Genomic DNA, 12,780 nt, shown 5'->3' with positions numbered 1-12,780 from the left:
TTTATCGAAATATTATTATGTTAAAAGAGAAAAGGCGATACACAATTTTTCAAGAAGCATAATGAATTAACAGAATGTGGGAAATGCGCCATTGTTTGGTTAATTTGTGGGATAAAGGATTTGAGCCGCTATGTCAACTGCATTGAATAAACGTTGAAGGACAAGGCATCGCCGGGTCAGAGTTTATTACAACGCAAAGGGCCAATATCGATATATGACTGGAATTGTACAAGCATATCGTGCGAGTGAAGATAAATTAGCGGTAAGTTATTGTAAATGAAAAAAAGGTAACAGAGAAAAAAATAAAAATATTCTCATTTGTAGAAATATAAAATTCATCTTCAAGATCCGGTACAATGAAAATATATGAGGGGTATTCTCTTGCTCTTGCAAAACCTTTAAACAAACACACAAAGAAAAATATTTGCAAGGGCTGTAAAATATGTCAGACCAAAACCCATTTTTATTTGCGTGCAATGTCACGCAAAAACATAATTGCAACCCTGCTTTAGCTGTCATTTTACTTAAATATATATTTTGACGTTAAATTGTTGAGGTAGGTAAATTTTAAATAGATTTTATAATTTCTATTTAAATTATAATGATTTGTTACAGTTTTTTTGTTAAAAATGCATGCAGAAGGTGCGTCAATTCACAATAACCATGCACAATAGTCATTTACAATAAATTGATCGAATCAGCCGTTCACACATCACTAGATTTTATATAGGATTTTTGCAATCTGCAATCTTGCAAGAGCAAGAGAGTCCCCCTATGGTCTTTAGCAGCGGTGTTATTTTGGATGAGGTGGCAAAAGATCGCGATAGTTTTTAAATGTGTTTAGGGAACAAGAAAGCTTAAAAAAGTATTACAAAGAGCTCACAGTAGTAAATTTCATATTAGGGGTATTCTCTTGCTCTTGCAAAACCCTTGCACGGTGCACGAATTGCAGGTTTTTCCACCTAATGTAACTGCACAACAATAAACATGCAGAAAAATATTTGCAAGGGCTTTAAAATATGTCAGAGCAAATTTCATGTTTACTTTCGTGCAATGACACGTAAAGAAATAATTGCAACACTGTGCCAGCTGTCATTTTACTTAAATACATATTTTGATTGAGGAAGATAAATTTTAAATAGATTTTATAATTTCTATTTAAATTATAAAGATTTGTTACAGTTTTTTTATGAAGAATGAATGCAGAAGGTGCGCCAATTCACAATAGTCATTTACAATAAATTGACCGAATCGGCCGTTCATATATCACTAGATTCTGCAATGGGTGCTCTCGTGCCCTTGTATGTTTGAGTATATGATTTTTGCAAACTGCAATCTTGCAAGAGCAAGAGAATCTCCATATTTTTACTGTCTTAAAATTATACTTATACATGTGTTTAGTTTTCTGTTAATATAACTTGTAATAATATGTATATTTGAATTAAAAATTACTAGTAATAACTTTGAAAGTCTATATTAACAACCCGTAATTATAAAATTAATTACATACATATATGGTATTAATTAATATTAACAATTAGTTTAAGTAATTAGTAATTAAATAAAGCAAAAAAATATAAAAATTCTGAATTTGATTTAAAGAATTTTAATATGTTAGAAAAAGCAAATGGGTAACAAATAATATAACATAAAGAGATAACAGATTTATTAGTAGTAACAAATGGGTAACGAACACGCTAACATGTTTATATGTTAATGGTAATAAACAACTAACCAAAATAATAACACTAACAGAAATTTTGGTAACAAATACCTTTCGTTATTATTAACACATAGGTAACCTATGCGCTAACAAAAGTATTTGCTACCCTTAACAGAGAGATTTGATAACAAATGTTTGTCATAACTTAGAACAAGACAGCATGCAATATTTGTCATTGGTTGGAGCGAGAAAATTATTGGAAATCAATCGGCGATGTGTTCCTTTTTTCTCACTCTCTAAACAAAAGTAACAAATAGTTTAAAGTTTAACGTTCAAGAAGAATCATAGATAAACTCTCAAATAGCATACAAATTGTAAGCAAAAACATAAGCACATTTGTATTCGTAAAAATTGAAAATTTTTGGTTATAATATCGCTGCTCTACTACCGGGGTGGGTAATCACCTCCCTGAAAGAGTTCCCGACGATGTACTCTCCACCTACCCTCCCCAAAGCTTTGATCCTTACATGCCGTTGGTGTGGTTCGTAGAGCACCGCTGAACGCTCGCCAATTTTTTCGCAAATGTAGTCTGTTCCAGCGCCTTCCACCATAAAAAAATGCGTAGAACATTATAAGATTAACTATGGTTCCATAGATCCAAAGAACTACCGTCGGTGAGAGGTCCTACAGACTCCCCTGCAGCAGTACATGGCAACGGAAGCTTTTTTTGTGCGTAGGCAATTACCCGGCAACTTTTCCAGAAGATCATTAACAAACATGATCCAGAAAAGTGGCCCCTTGTGTGATACTCCTGCTTACAGTCCCTTGTGTGTGCTCACTGTCCCACCTCGCTATAATAGTTCTGTCGCAGAGAAGTTTGAAAATAAGATGCTTAAGGTTCGATTCTACCTCGCTCGATATCAAGGAAGCCCCCTAACGCAAACTCTTACTTCCTCATGCTCGCCCAGTCGTTGGTTGACTCACGTTGACAGGCCTTGTTAAACAGTCGTCTACAAGAAGCTTGGATATCCGAGAGTTTCAGTGTCCATTAGAAAGATTTCACTCTGTCGCTTGATAAAGTAATTGGATGGATCTCTAAAAACGCTTTACAAGCAGTACCAAAGACTTAGACGCACTTGCCCACCGAGTCAGAAGAGAGTACGAAATTCACCTCTAGCGTTAGAAAAGACTAGTCAGATCTTCCTGCAATATAAGACCCAGTTAGTTTTCTTACGTCCAGATGCGACATATCTGTGATCAGACATTGAAAGAGAGTCCTCTAAAACCCTCCAGTCTGAGATCAGAGGTGCCACCGCATTTGAGGCTAATGTTAGGTCTAGAACCTTCGTCATGATTGCAAAAAGTGGGTGAGGTTCCCCTATTGCATATATAAGGATCTTAATCTATAATGAATTTGAAAAATTACTCACCTTTCTGGTTTGTATCAGAGTTTCCACAGATTTTATTACGGGCATTTGCGTCGGAACCAATGATAACGCAGGTTCCCCGCAGCCGTGCTTCCATTAGTGCTTTTCTCAGCACCATATAAGGTGGTTCCACCTTATCTTTATGTGACATGTAGACCGAAATCGGCAAGAAACCTCCTTCTTCGTCCTCTACTTTTAGAATGACGATATCCCCGGCACTCAAATTAGGCAAGAGAAAATCTTTTAGTTCGTTTCGTACTAGCAAACAAGCCTTCGTCGGTGACCGCTAACATCTTATGACTTTTCGTCCTTAACACAGAAATTCCATAACTGCTCTGAACACTGTCTCATTGTAGGCAGCAGTAACACCATGTTCCCAGATTTAGATTACATTTGATCTCTTCACTAATCAAGCATTCAAAAATTCACATCGCTTAATATTTAAAAAAAAAACATTGTTATATAGTATTTTGTTATAAAAGCCGTCTTCTTTTAAATATTTTCCATATAATGGAAATAATGAACGCATTTTATTATTTGGGAAGTCGATTTTCAGGACCTTTGAGATTAATTTGTTTTTATAGATTTATTTCTCTTTGTAGTAACTAAATCATCTGTGATAATAAATTTCCAATGCTGACAAGTAGATGGTGCTAAATCAGAGTCGCACGGAGAGTGGTCGCGTAGATTATATTCACATCACCTTGTAAGCGAGATTAAGAGATGTCAGTTTTGTGTGGCGAAATCTTGTTAATTTATAAGATTAGTGAGATAAACTACTCAGCAGCCGAAATCTTGTAATTAAGTGTCGGTGTGAACATGGTATAAGTTTACCGCCTTTGCATGCTGGAGATTAACATGAAAAAATTTCATTCACCAGGCTCTTCTCGATGGACGCCGGTTTGGCGTCCTGCTCCTCGAACAGCCATTTCTAACTGGCCTGCCATGGTCTTAACGGGACGAAGACGGTTTCGACATTAGCTCACCAAACATTTCTCCTGAGTGTCGAACCAGTATGCTCAGCTCGCGGAAGAACGCAACCACCACGGAGGATTATAATAGCATGGAGCACATGTAAGCTAAATATAGCACATTTTTTCATGTGCACCTACTACTATGAGCAAAAAAATATAAGACTTTGTCAGTAATTTTAAGATTCTTACTTTATTCTTCAAAATCTATATCGTCCCCTTCGAAGTAGTCACCCTTGGCTCCATTAACATTTTTTCCAATCCTCGAAACAGTTGTTAAAGTCAATTTTCGGAATAGACTTCTATGCGCGTTGCGAATCACATTTAATGTCTTCTATCGGCTCAAATCAGTTTCCGTTAGAGTTTGGTGAATACGCTAGTTGCGGCACGATATTGATTGAAAATTTGGAAAAAAATCTGCACCATCGTGGTACTAAAACCAAGAGTTGTCGGCCCGTAATTTCGGGCTTTTTTAAGGATAGCTTCGCGCAATCGGCGCATAACACTTAAATAGTATTCCATTTTTGTCGGTTCGGCCGGAATTCGGAATACACCACATCTCGATAGTCAAAGGAAACTGTCAACATAACCTTAAATTTTGACGTGATTTTTTCGGCTTCAGCTCACCTTTGCTGTGATATTCGGCCGACTGATCGTTTGTTTCCGGGTCGTAAGCATAGATCCAAGGCTCATCGGTAGTAATAATACGTTTCATGACATCCTGGTAGTCGGTAAGCATTGTTTCACAAAGGTTAACGTGACGATGTTTTTCGAAAAAATTGAGTGATTTTGGAAACCATCGTGCTTTCTCTTTTCTTAGGCTCAAATGATCTTTCGAAATGATTTTCACTGATTTCCTATATTTCAACGATGTCAGTAAAACTACTGACTGCTATGTCGATTTTCAAGCACTAATTCCTTTATTTATTGTTTGTCGTCCACGTGTTCTCGACCTACCCTCTTTGAATAATTTGTACCAATCAAAAACATTTCCTCTCGAAAAACAATTTTTACCCTCAGTTTACATATTTTTTTGATAAGATTTCAATCTAGTCATTCCTCGTTTCCAATTATATTATATTTAATAAAAGAATATTTCGACGAATCGGTTTTTAAATTTTTTAAATCTTACTATTTTTTCCTCACAGTAGTATGGGTACATGTGTATATGCAGATACAGTAGAATCGCGCAAAAGTTAACTCGCAAGAAAGTTAAACCTTCGGCTAAGTTAACCGCTTTTGAGCGTCCACGGACCGCTCTAAAAAGTTAACTTTTGGTAATCTTTTTTGAGCTTATCTATTTTTTCAAACCCAACCATTTGTTTAGCAAGAAAAATTATTTGTAAGGATTCCCCGAATTTCTAGGTACAAAATTATTGTAGGTGTCGCGAGGTACATACACACGTCATGAGCGTTTGAGCTTGTGAGTTGCTTATATGCTTTAAATATGTCATCACAGCAGAAAAAAAACATAGCAAATCAGATTAAATTTGCATCAAAAATCTGAAATTTTAAGAAAATTCGATGAAGGTATCAATGGAAATTTCGGACATGCAGCTACATATGTATAACGCAGCGTTTGAACAGCTACGCTACTCCCTTGGCATTTCATTTTGCTACCGCTCTCACTCTGATGGGAGCTGTGTCAGAGCCATAGCAGAACAATGTAAAAGTATGTGCTCTGCTCTGGTCGGAGCTTTGTTAGTTTGTTAGGTAAAAAACTTTGGCTGTATCAATAACCAAAAATGAAATGCTGTGCTCTGCTCTGCCGTAGCGTTAGCAAAACATTGGGAGCGGTATGAGAGCAAAGCTAATTAAAATTTTCATGCGCTACAACTCTCACATGTGTATCCTATTCTCTCTGCTGTCGTCGGGAAATTTAAAAATATTTTTTTAAATTAGCGAGAGTGACAACTGAGAGCCTGCAGTCGTGCAGTCGTGCACCTGTCTAAATAACTGGGTCCATGAGAACGTGAGTATTTTGTTATTTGAGAGAGGTCGCCTGAAGTCTGCTGCGCTCTATGTGTTCAGCGCATTTGTTTACACATTAGACTTTATCGATCAGATATCATCTATTGTGCTATTTGCATAGCACACTTATTGCACCATCAAATATTTTACTTAATGTTCAAATTCCATCACATATATTTTTCTATTTGTATAAACCTTTTTATTAAAAAACATTTTAATTCAATTTTCATTATTATGTCTCTTGTTATTTACATTTTCTTCAAGTAATTCAATTAATTTTTTTTGGCGTTCTCTGGTTGACGCAGAAAGGAAAATCATCAGCTTAGCCTAAAAGTAAACTAATAATTAATAGCAATAATAATGCAGAAGACAACTAAGTAATAAGGATGCCAAGTATAGTTCTTTTTTTATTGCTTATATGATTACACTCAAAGAAAAAACCCACGAAGTTAGAAGAACAGTTTAATTTTTTAAACTGTCACTATTCACTAAAAACACACTATTTGTCTTGTTTGACATTTTTGTTTAGTTTATCGTTATTTCTGAAACTGTTAGTCTCTGCACGTGTTTATTTCAGTACTTGCGGTATTTTCTTTTGAGTCAGTTGTAAAAATAAGCAAAGCTGAGCATGATGTTGCCAAAAGAGAAGAAAGCCGAAATCATACCTTCATATAAAATAAAATTAAATAGTCTAAACGTCAAATAGCTCGTGAAATGGGCTAATTTATTAAATACTATACGAACTTTGAATTTTTAAGTCGTAAAAGGCCAGTGGGCGTAAAGCATTCATTATATGTAATGGTGAAGGGGGCTATAATCAGGTTTAGTGTTGGGCAGCTTATTATTTTTAAAGGATCTGTAAACGCTGAAAAATACATTGCAATTTTGAGAGACGGCATTTTGCCAACTATTGAACAGCTATCCGAACACACCCAAAAAGTCTATTTTCAGGATGATTCAGCCCCTTGACAGAGAGTCAAAACGTTAACAAAAAGGCGAAAATATTGAAATAGTTTTTTCAACAATTCATTACAAACATTTACAGGTCACAAACCAAAAGCATTTTTATTAAATTGAATTGAGTTCAGATCTCAATCCAAATCCAGTATACAAAATTAAATACCGGGTTTTTCAATAGGGACACTACAAAAGTAGACCGATAGGGGCAGCAAACGACACCATATTTTTTCCCGCTCTTTTGACATTTCTCTTCAGTATAGTTTGCCATTTCAACATGGAAAGATATACGATACCACAACGAGTGGAAATTATTAAAATTAGCACCGAAATTCGGAGTCCGTGGCCTGAACTTTAAGAGCGCTACGTCCAATTTATGAGGAGGCTCATTTCGGGCTGAATGGCTTCGACAGTAAACAAAATAAGCGTTATTGGTCGGACAATCCATACGTGCTCCATGAGTTGCATCCCGAAAAAAATTACGGTTTGGTGCGGTTTATGGGCCGGCGGAGTCATTGGGCCGAAATTTTTCCAAAGCACAAGCCACACTGAGAATTTATTAAAAACCAAGTTTGGTGAACGTGTTATCTAACGAAATAGCCCAGCCAATCGGACGCCTCCGTCGTGCGATTTGACGCCTTTGGACTATTTCCTGTGGGGCTACATCAAGTTTATGGTCTATGCCAACAAGCTAGCGACGATTGATAAAGTTCGTACGAATATCGAAAACGAAACTGCGGCAGTATCGTCCGATTTATGCTCGAAAACCGTCGAAAATTGGGTTCAGCGTCTGGACTTCTGCAAGCGTGTCCGTGGTGGCCATGCAAAAAAATCCATACATTATGGCATCGAATTTAATTTTATAGGAATAAAAACATTCATTGATATTCAAACCGTTTTTGATTTGTTAAAAAAGCTTGATTAGAGTTATTGTTAAAATTTGCACAATCCTTACGATACAAACTCTATTATTAATGATTTGAAAAAACTAAGATTAAATGCACTGAGCGCTGTCAATAGACTTCAATGGAAATGTAAAACCCCTCTCGACATGTTTTTGGTAACGTTCGATCCTATGGAGAACATAAAAATTTCCGGGATCTGAACTCTTTCTGAAGTACATATTAAATTCGGTGATTTTTTCGATGAGTGAAATTATTCAACTCAGAAGTTCCATTTAAAATTGTGTGGGGAATCAAATATCTGGTGTCGAAACGTTTAGAAAGTCTGAAAAGCTGATAACTGTTTGCCACGAGCAAGTGTTTTTAAATGGTACAAATTATGGTCGGTCAAAGTGGTCGGCCATCCACATCAACTGATGATCAACCCGTCACTAAAATAAATGAATTGGTGCTTGTGGATTGACAATTAACAGTAAGAGATTTTACTGGCATCGTTGGAATATCAGATTAGTGAAAACCATTTTGAAAGATCATTTGGTCCTATGAAAAGTGAAAGCACGGCAGAAACATATTTCAAAATTAAAAGCTATGTTTTGAAACTTATCATAAAATTCATAAAAGCAATTGCGCCGGTGTCGAAAGTGCAATAGATTTGAATAGAATGTTCACTGTGGTTCAAGTCTTACGACTACAAATGGGAGAGAACTTTATAAAGCACTGAAATCAAGCGGGAGTTATACATTCTCGACTGGTTTACTGGACCCAATCGAAATTATTTTAATAACTTTAATTTTATTGGAAGCCATGAAGTGCTAAAAATTGTTATACAGGAATCGCAGATGATGGGTTCGATCTCTTTTAAAAGTTCGCGAAACGGATGGATTTTTCGCCACGCAAAATTCAAATTTTTTTTTTTTTCGTTTGGTACTCAGAAAAATAGGTTCCTAGACACCTCTAAGAAAGCCTCTCCAAGCATGAGTTCTTATTTGTAACGGGAAGGTTCTCCTACATACAGTTTTCTATTTTTTCTTATTATCAGATAGAAAAATTTATATCTCGCTTCCAACTACTTGAAAAAATATCTTGTTCCCTAGATTTTTGACATCGCCATCATTTGTTAGTTGACTAATAAATTTTTAAGAAATGTCAAAACAAAAAGAACTCTTCATTTTTACGTTGCCACTACGGACATAACTTTTGACAAGTTTAATTTGAACAAGTAAAGAAGGGCTAAGTTCAGGTGCAACCCAACATTTTATACTCTTGCAACTTCCAAGAATCAAAGCCAGGAAATGCCTTCACAAGTAAAACGTCAACCAGAGGATTGGAATCTAAGCAATTTTATATACATATACATATACTACATACCATATAACTCATAATTGTCCCACATATTCGACAAACATTATTTGTAGTAAATGGATTTTGTACCGATTGTTGGTATCGACCCGATTTTATCTATTAACTATTATCATGTCACATACTAAAAAATGTTCCCTGGGTTTCATTCAGGTACCTCGCATACCATCACCAATCATATGGAGTAGCCAATTTTATCCATTTTAAGCACAAATATAAACTGTTATGAGTAAAGCACATTTTAATTTTCTTTGAGATAACTTACTTATTGGCCGATATATGCACTATAAAATCATCAGGGAGTTCTACAATCTTTATATATATTAGGTATAAAAGGCACTCAGGGAAGTATTGACCCGATTCAACCCATTTTTGATACACAGAGTAACTCAGGAAAGGATTCTCTCTGAATTGTATATCTCATACATTGTACGATAGTTTCGGTCCAAAGTCAACTATAGATAGAGGGGCTATATATTCGGTACGTATGGGCTTGAACAGTTTTGGCTGGATTTGGGCAATTTTTGGTCAGGTGGCATACTGTTATATTAATTATATGGGAAATAGGCATGCTTGTCTGATGTCACCAATCTTTATACTGTAACATAGGAATATAAGGAGAATGTCACGTACTAAATTTAGTCCATCGTCATCTTGATCATTTATATATAACACTATATCTATCCCGCTTAGTTTTTAGTGATACATACAACCGTTAAGTGATCGAAACTATTGTGCTCTGTAGCAGCAGGTTGCAAGAGTATAAAATTAAGGTTTTTGGAGTCGAATATATTGATTTTTATCGTACAATATATGTATAAAATAAATCAGCAAGCAAGAAAGTGCTTGTCTGAATGATAAATGAAACATTTCACATCATTTAAGGTAAGTAAGTAAGAGGTCTTACTGGTTGCCTTTAGTTTTGTGCTCTCCTACACCGTCACAGTTCCTCTCCTGCAGACCACTGCTCTACAATGTCCTTTAACATGCCGCCATACACAAATGAGTTTCATCCGAGGATATACTATTAATGATAGCAATTTATTTTTATTGAGGAATTTTGATTTATTAAGCATTATTTGTATAATATAAAAATATTTCCATAATAAATATAAATACACACGAATTCATAACAATACTAAAATTTTTAAAATATAATCTAATAACAAAATTAAAATTGTTAAAATAACGCACACTGCGCTTCCTGAATCCTGTGGCTGCAACCGTATTATTTGACTTTTTTTAGCTGTTCTTGCATACAAGTGAAAGTTCGTTATTCTGGGGTCGAATCGTTACATCCGTGCACGGACCGGCAAACATACGAAAGAAAATTACGTGATGCGTCAATCGTATGCGGTGATTGGCATTATAACATACGATAGGAATCGGAACGTAATGTATTTTCAATTCACAATAGTTTTTAAATTCCACATTGCTTTGGATCGTATTTTTAGATCACAATAGATGTGGAACTGTCAAAATTGTTGCGAAATTTTCAATAAACTAACAAAAGCTAATTAAATATCAAAATAGTTCCAACTTTGTTTTATTTGAGCTCTAGTGAAAGTGATGGGGATAAAAACATAGTGCGGAGATAGCTAAGAGATCGTAGCAATAGCGTAGGTATAAAAAACAACAAATTGTGAATCCTCATTAACAAAATTTGGTAGATGTAATGTTGAACAAAGCATCGGAATCTTAAAAACACGGTGAAGAATTTTAGGATATGGCAAGAGAGGAAGGTATCACCCCACAAAGGTGGAAGATTTGCTAACGTTTGTGACATTACATAACATCTGCATAAAATTTACAACAAGTTGTGAGCCTCAAAATTGCGATTCTTATCACACACAAGAAATGGACACCGGGGTAGCGAACCGCTTCACCGCAATCGACCAAACGATAAGAGATAAAATAAACTATTCTTTCATACATTTAATTAAAAAATGTATATGTCCTTAACTTTGTAAATAATTTTATTTTTATTGTAAACTAAAATACAAAAATTTTGTTCATATAAATAATATTTTTTTTTTTTTAATTTTTAATGAGATATTCCATTCATTGCTTTCTTGTTTATGTCCTTTATTACTAAAAATTATAAAACACTTAAAATTTTAAAAAAATTTGCTCATATTTCCATAAATTTATCTATTACGATTGGTAGTTCGCGTCCGAACGACGATTCAAACGAACGGATACGTTTATATACTCGTTCACGTATGTCATCATGCCAGATCACGATAAAAGCGTTACGATCACGTACGTCATAATACGAAATACAGGCTTTTACGTGACGAGTGATACGTTCACGGATGTAACGATTCGACCCCTGTTTCTGCGGAGCAAGGAGTAATAACCATAAGAGCCTGTGTATTTATGAACATGTGTAGGTATACACACGTTTATCATATTAGTGTACAATTTTGTAAATTAGCTGTTTATTTTAAGATAAATGCTGAGTTTTACCAATTTTTTAATTCAAAGGCTTATTTGTAAATCCAAATTATAATTTCTTTGTAATATCATAGGAATTGTAGATGCAAATCTAAATAGGCATGCGCATCGAGATTTATAGCAATTTTTCCTGTTCCCCCCATTGCGTGGTGTATTCTCTTTTCGAAGTTGTGTTTTTCGAAATTCCCTAAGGTGAAAACTACAAATTGGTACTCAATGAAATTTGATTTAGCATTTGCACCTTCTCTATTTTTAATAGCCTTCTCTGCTTTTAACAAACATTTTCACGGTGTTTGAGGAGGTATTAAGAATATTTGCTCTGAGTGAATTTAGTTGACCTTAAACTCATTGTGGGTGTGGAGTCACCCCAGCTTTTGACAAATTTCCAAACCAAGAGATATTTATATTTATGTTGAATTTCAATATGTCCGATTCTTGCCATTTAGCCAATTAGGTGTTTCATATACTTGTAGTCTCATAAAGTTATAACGAACCGAAAACATAGCGTTGAGAATTGTAATTGCATAAACTCATTTTTGTATGTAATCCCACATAAGAACGGAAGAATAATATTATGTACCATTTTAATCAAGTTATCGCTTTAAAGAACGGACGGGCCGATGGACAGACAGTCACACGGAACTTAACTCATCTTCCTGATCAGATCTATTTTGATTAGTTTTGAGTGTTACAATCAACCGTTAGCTGTACAAAACTATTGTATTCCGTCCGTCCGAAACTGGGAATGCGGATTCGTTAGTATAAAGAAAATTACGAGTACGTGGATGGGCGTAATCAGACCACTGCGAAATCACTTTTTCAAATTTTTAGGCCACAGATACCCTTGCTATTGTGATCCCCTGTGCCAAATTGCATTTCTATATCTTAGTTTAGTGCTTAGTTCGCCTTCCTTTTTTACCAAGAAACAAGTTTCATCAAGATACCTGATCTTATAGACAGACAGTCTGTCGTCTCGTCACCCTGTTTATATTATGTATATACATATAAATACCTATTCCCATTTTCTATCTCGATTAGTTTTAGGCGGCATCGTATATGTATGTACATATGTA

Source organism: Bactrocera tryoni, chromosome 3 (genome assembly GCF_016617805.1).
Source record: "Bactrocera tryoni isolate S06 chromosome 3, CSIRO_BtryS06_freeze2, whole genome shotgun sequence".
NCBI lineage: Eukaryota > Metazoa > Arthropoda > Insecta > Diptera > Tephritidae > Bactrocera > Bactrocera tryoni.
The sequence above is the reverse complement of the archived record's forward strand: the minus strand, read 5'-3'. Positions refer to the sequence as shown.